A 7,592-nucleotide genomic window follows, 5' to 3' on the forward strand; every position below is an offset into this window, starting at 1 on the left:
CTGATGTGTCCAATAAGCTTACGTGGGAAGCTTATGTGTCGAAGTAGTCCAGTTGTCGATATAGGCTTATTAATTGAAACCCTCATTCGGACCTCCTTTCAATCTTTACTTACCCTTCTCTGAAAAGTCAAAGACTTCTCCCTCCCCGACTATTTCCATCCTGAACAAGAATGTCTTCGAGCTCATCGACGTCAAGGAATCAGCTACAAGTCACTCATGTTCAGTCGCAAGAAGGGGTAAAGGTTTGTGATTGTGTCGTTCCAGCTAAAGAACGAACATGTTGGAAGATAACAAACCCTGGGAGGCGATTCTGGAATTGTCAAAACAGTATGGTAGGTCCCGATTCTCTTGATTTTGATAAGTTAGTATTTTATGGTTTGATGTGTTGTTTCTTTCTGTAAAGACGATAATGGTGTATTTGTATTTTGTTTCATCTGTTAAAAACCCTAATTTTATTTCCTTCTTGACGATCACTGTGAATAAAACCCATTTCGCTGGTACATTAAAGGTAGTTGATTTGTGATTGTCAGTCAAACCCTAATTTTATTGGCTTTTTATAGACTAGGTTGAGGAAATGTAGCTTCTTTGAATGGAAAGATGAAGAACAGGCAGACGGGTACTACAAAAACCTGCTATATTCTCTGAAGCAGAAACTGGATGCCAAAGATGAACAAATTGAGGAGAAGGATTGCTGAAGTGGAGTTTCTGCTGTCACAGGAGCAGTATAAGGTGGCAAAGAGTGAGAAAGAAGTTCATGATGCAAGGAAGGCAATAGGCAGGTACAGGATGATAGTTGCCCTGTTGTTTGCTTGCTTGGCCCTATGTGTTTTGAAGTTAGGGGGTCAATGTAGTTAGTTTGGTTGGTTAGTGTAAGCTTTTGTTTTTTTGGGATCCCTTGTATTTTTTGTAAAGGCAGACTAGAAAGTCAGTTCCATAAGGGGCATTTTGTATGTATTGAAGCTGGTTTTAGTTATAAGTTGGGGTTATCAACCTTAATGTGTTGATGTTGTAAGGTGGTAAGTCCCTAATGAAAGGGCATATGATAAGTAATGTAAAAAAATATTCAAAGTCCCAATTGTAGGGCATTTTGTATAATCAGATGATGTTTATCAAACATATGCATGGTCTATATTCCCAACAAATATATTTAATTAGGAAGTGGTCCATGTGTTAGTACACTATGTATATGGGGACCATTTTAATAATGAAAAAATGGGACCTGTGAAGCCATTAAAAAAACCATATCCGGGGCCATATAAAACATCCCCATGCATGCTTTCATACTTCATGTCATACATAAATAAATGACCAACATACCCTTTTCGGTCATACATAAATAAATGACCAACATACCCTTTTCTGTCATACATACTTAAATGACCAAATTACCCTTTTCTGTCATACATATTTAAATGACCAAATTACCTTTTTCTGTCATACATACTTAAATGACCAAATTACCCTTTTCTTGCATACATAAATGAATGACCTACATACCCTTATCTGTCATCAATAAATAAATGACCAAATTACCCTTTTCTGTCATAAATACTTAAATGACCAAATTACCCTTTTTCTTTCATACATACTTAAATGACCAAAATACCCTTTAATGTCACACATACTTAAATATAAATTACCAACATCCTATTACATAAACTTTAAATATAAATTACCATCATCCTATTACATAAACTTTAAATCCAGTTTACCATCATCCCATTACATAAACTTTAAACACAAATTACAATAAACATTAATCAATTACAAGAGCTTTTCCCTTCGAATTTCCTGGATCATCAACACCACCAATTGTTTTGCCTAATTTCAGCTTCAGTATTCTCTCTGACTTTCTTCTCCTTATCCTCTTCAAAATATCTGAAATTGGCCTAACACAAACCTGTTGAACTTGGTTAACAGGAGCAACCTCCTGAACATTACCATTATCCACTTGGGCATTAGGATTAACCTCATCAACCTCCTGAACATTTACATTATCAACTTGGATAACAGGATCAACCTCCTCAGCCTCCTCATCTTGAACAACTTGCTCAACCACAACAACTTCCTCAACCACATCAGCTTCCTCACCCATAACACCCTCATCACCTTCATAACATCTAGGTGGAGTAAATTGCATATAATGACTAAAATCCCCTGCACTACTAGATTCAACATCAGTAGGAGCAACTTGCATATCATTTTGAGTAGTATCCATCTCAATTGGAGTCATTTCAACCTCTTCATGTTGTTGTGGTTCACTTGTACTACCCTACATGGCATGATATAATTATGTTAGTAACAAATTATATGTAATTAATCTTATATTTTAAATTGTTTTACCTGTCCTGCATTTTGGTTCACACACACTTTTTGTTTCTTCTGTTTCTTCACATTTAACTTTTGGGGCCTTCTCTGTGGACAAGTGGCCTTGTTGTGACCTATCTCCTTGCAAATACTACGTCTGATTTTCTTTCCAGCCTTAGAAACCTTGTGTGTTCCTGTATTCTCTGTAGTGGATTTCTTCATCTTAGTAGTTGGCCTACCAGGCATCCTTCTATTAGTAGGAGGCAATGGTGGAGTATAGTTTGTCTCTGGCCACATGTCACTGCTATTCATGGGAGCAATTCTGTAACTGTATGCCTTTCTAAATGTGGTTGTGCTAAACATGTTGTCTACATAGGCTTCTACATCCCTATTAAGAAAGGATATGCTAGCTACAGAATGAGCACATCCATATCCATTCAATTGCCACAACCTACATGAGCATGTTTTTCTTTCTAAGTCCACCTTATATGCATCTATTGCTCCCCTTACCTCAAACTGGTTTAATCCACTTGGTAGTACCTGATAATGCCTTTGAGCTTTTTTAAGCAAATTCACCTTATCCCTTATCTCTGGGAAAATATGATTTCCCCATTGTTGTCCCTTTAATTTCATGTTGTAGATTTTGTCCATCATGTATAATCTTATCTCCTCTAACATGGTTATTATGGGCTTCTTCCTAGCATCTACTATTACAACATTAAAACTTTTTGAGAACCCATTTTCAACTGCATCACAACACCTTCCAGTTTGAAAGAAAGCTCTAGACCATGTTTTAGGATCTTTCTCCATGAGATATTGATGGGCATCTGGGTTCAATGTCTCAATTTCTTTCATCACAACTTTAAAAGCATGCTCAGTTGTGGCTTTAGATGCTCTCCAAAACAAGGTGTGATATATGGCACCAGTAAATCTCTTCTGCAAATTCTGGCAAATATGTCTAGCACACTGCCTGTGCTCTACATATGGCAGCAACTCTTTAACAGCCTCTATCAAACCCTGTAGTAGTAAAAAGGTTTAATTCAGATAGTCTAAAATTAACATAAATGCATTACTATGTAAAATACTAACCTTATGTTGGTCTGACATTAAACTGAAACCATTGCCTAAATTCAAGTGTAGATCATCAATAAGAAGCTCTAGAAACCACTTCCAATTCTGCTTGTTCTCCACATTAACCACTGCCCAAGCAATATGATATATCTTGTCATTTGCATCCCTCCCAATAGCACAAAGCAATTCTCCCTTACAAACACCTTTAAGAAAACATCCATCAAGACCAATTACCCTTCTACACCCTTCAATCCAACCTTGTTTAACTCCTTGAAAACAACAATAGAACTTGCTAAAATATTTCTTTCCATCTGGACCATCCTCCATATCTAGTTTCACAGTTGACCCAGGATTTGTCCTTAAAATCTCATGACCATATGACCATAGCTTACCATAATGTTCAACAAGGTTTCCTTCAACAAGTTTCAGTGCATACTTCTTTGCTCTTCTACATTGCCCCATACTAACTTGGATACCAAACTTGACCATTACCTTTAACCTAAGCTTCCTAACACTTATTTTCTGACTTTCTACAATCTCTTTGGTATAGTAACTCCCAATCCCTGCATATGTCACCAATGATCCAAACTTGAAGTTCCTAGCACAATTATGATCAGCTTTTAGTGACTTGATTTGGAAACTCTCTTCATCACTCATCCAGGAAGCCCATAATCTAAATGTGCAAGCACCTTTGCTACACCTCACCAAAAGTCTTGTCCTATCATTTTTTTTCAAAACACAATTGATATCCATTAGCTACAACATAGTTACACAACATTGATTTTACTTGCCCTGGACCCTTAAATCTCATCCCTAGAATTGGTTTTTGGTTTTTCCAGTGTAATAGCTCATTAAATATGGAATGAGCTTGTATGTTAACTTCAACTTCTCTCCCATTGTCATCATCTACAATGTTGTTTGCATCCTCATCATCAACACATAGCTTACTCAAGAAAGGATCATTTGATGTCCTATTCATATGCACTACATCCTCATTAAATTCAAAGGCAACATTTCTAAGTTTATCTATGTTGTCTTCATTTTCACCATCAATACAAGACTCATGTTCATCATCATCATTATCTTCATCATCATGCCACCCATCAACACCAACCCCAATATGATCCACATAAACCGAAATTACACCATCTGTTCCATAAGCATCAAAAAGAAAAGCAGAATATTCCACATCATCTGAAATGGGATTAAGCCCTTCCATGAAGGACATGTCTGGTTCACAGTAGTAAAACTTTTTACACTCTTCATGCATGAAACGTTCGCAGAAGGTCACAAACTCAGAATAAGTCATAGAAGAAAAGTCAACATCATTGAAGATGGTTTTAACACCACCAGTGTAAGAGAAAGGATTTCGATTAAATACCCCTTGGTAGTTGAGTTCCACCATCGCAAACAGTCCATTAGGTTCCGATTGTGCCATTGCTGCGAGTTCTTTGTTTCTTTCAGCTCGATCACAGGAATGCTTCACAAACCCTAAATCAGTTTCTTTTACAGCTGAATAATGAAGAAGAAGACTAGTGAAGTTCGATAGCTGAAGACGAAAGGCTTTAAGCGTAGTATTTCATTAATTGATGTGGCATATCTCACGTGACATCGGATTAGACAAAAAATATATATTAATTGACAAAATGGCATCGTATAACCGGGAAACCTTCTAAAAGTTGCTAAAATGGTGTAATTAAAAGGTCAATTACGAGTTTACTGGTCTAATGTACCAAAAAAAACTTTAAGGACCAAATTAGCCAAATGTTAAAAGTTCCATGTGCTACAGTGACATTATCCCTTACTTTTATATCATGTTTATTTGGTTTTTATCTAAAACAAATAATTTTTGACGTGGATATCACATAGCATAGAAAATTTCTATGGATTCAGAAGGTGGGAATTGGGAGTGGTAAGGCTCGATTCGGCCGCGTCCTTCAGTTGATTTGGCCGTCCTTTGCCACCATGGCAGGAAACACCGTTCTTGTACAGTTTTGGGTGTAGTTTAGCTGCACCTCGGTAGTAAATTGCCGTGTTTTCTGATCGGTGATCAATGATTTGACCATTTGAACGGTTAAAATTTTTAAAATTCAATTTTTTATTTTTATTTTTTTTTAAATATTTTTTCCTATATATAACGTATCATTTTTTTTTTACCAAACCACTCAAATTTCTTTTATCTCTCAACATATTTTTTTCAAAAACTTTCAAGATGTTTTTCAACAATCCAAACAATCAAAAAACACATATCAGAAACTGTAACGTCCTAAAAATTCAAATAAAATTTTTCATTTTAAAAGCACTTAAACATACAAATGAGTTGTTTCAAAACAAACCAAAGTGATGATATCATTTAACATCAGAATAAAATTCGTAAATAATCAATGTGGAAAACAGTGGGGGATGCTATGCAGTCACACCGGGCCCTTCCATCTCGTGCCGGAAGTACCTGAAACCATAAACGTGAAACCATGAGCACAAAACTTAGTGAGTTCCCCAAAATATCGCATACCATATATACATATCGTTAGGGATGAGCATAGGCGAGTACCCGCCTCATTTGGCGAGAACCGGAACCGGAACCGGCGGTTCCGAGACTGGTTCCAAACATTTAAGAACTGCCTATAGTGGTTCCAGGAACTGGTTCCAAACATTTAAGAACTGCCTAGAGTGGTTCCGGTTCCGATTCTAACTTTCTAGGAACCGGCGGTTCCGGTTCCGGGAGCGGGTAACCCGGTCGCATTAATTTTGTTAACCTTTTTCGACAAAACCGCAATTTAGTTGAATCCAAATCAAATCAATTCGGACCAAAGACGGACAAAATCGGACCAATATATTCTAAACCGGTCTAAGTAAGACACCTTTATATATAAACCGGTTTCGGTGGGTACCCAGCGGGTAGCGGTTCCGAAAAACGAGAACCGAAACCGGAACCGCTTTAAGCGGTTCCGGTTCCAAAACCGGCAGTTCCGAGGCGGTTCCGGTTCCAAAAGCGGGTACCCGGTTCCAATGATCATCCCTACATATCGGCCTAAAATTGTAACGGGTCTATTTCATCCGTGAGTCCATTCCGACTCTCCGAGTCCCTTTCGACTCCCTCGGTATCTTTCAATCGGTATGGGTTTATTTCACCCCCATACAACTAAGCATATAATCATAAAAGCAAGACTCACAAAGACAAAAGACACCTACAAACATGTCGGCAAATGTCACAAATAGAACTACTATCCTACAAACATAATCCAGTGGGTCGGTAGTGGTGCCTTCAACCCACGAGTACAATGAAGAAACTCACATATTAGACAATGCTCAACTGCTACCACTCCTACTATCGAGAGTACAGATGCTATACACTACCTGTACATCCATACAAGGTACACCCTTAACTTTCCTTCCAAAACTAGGGGTTTGATCAAAAGTCAATGGTCAATGTCATCGGTTAAAGTTGACTCTCCGCGTCGTGGCCATCCTTGGCCACGTCGTGGCCCTCAAACAAAAAAACAGACGCGATTTCACCGAGTTGCCATGTCGTGTCAACCTAGGGCCACGTCGTGGGCATTGGGTTCAAAACATCTTAATGGGTTAAGCCGAATCCTCCGATTCCAAAGGTTTCGAATCTCAAACCTCAAGACTCTCTAAGAGGTCTAGATCTCAAGTCTTAGGTCAAAAAGGCAAAAACATGGAATGGGCTCATCCAAGAAGCACTTAATCCATTAAGTCATTAACCCATTCACTCCAGTGAAAGGTTGGTGTTTTTTAGACATGCATGTCTAATGCATGTTTTAGACTTATATTAGGTCAAAAATGCGGATTATGACCAAAATTTTATACATGGTTCAAACAACCAACCAAACTTTAGATCTAACCCATGAATTACTCCGAATGATCCAAAGAATCATAAAGTTGCAACATTTATGAATCTCATCATCCCAACTAACAAGATCTAGAAGAAAGTGGGACAAAACTTAAGGTCTACCAATCTCTTATAAAAAAGGTAAAGCCTTGAACACTTACAATGTAACATTTCAAAAATCAAGGTAAAAATTTTCAATTTCAAAACCAACCCACAACCATAAATGTTTACAAAATATAATTATCAAATGTCAAAATCATATATCAGAGTTTCCGAAAATCAAATCTCATAAAATCCGAAGGATGTGTACGATCAAACCTTTGTCTTGCCCCTATCCTTTGAAGTACCTGAAACCACAACA

The sequence above is a fragment of the Lactuca serriola genome, chromosome 9 (assembly GCF_051521515.1).
Source record: "Lactuca serriola cultivar US96UC23 chromosome 9, Lser_US96UC23_V15, whole genome shotgun sequence".
In the NCBI taxonomy this organism is placed as follows: Eukaryota; Viridiplantae; Streptophyta; class Magnoliopsida; order Asterales; family Asteraceae; genus Lactuca; species Lactuca serriola.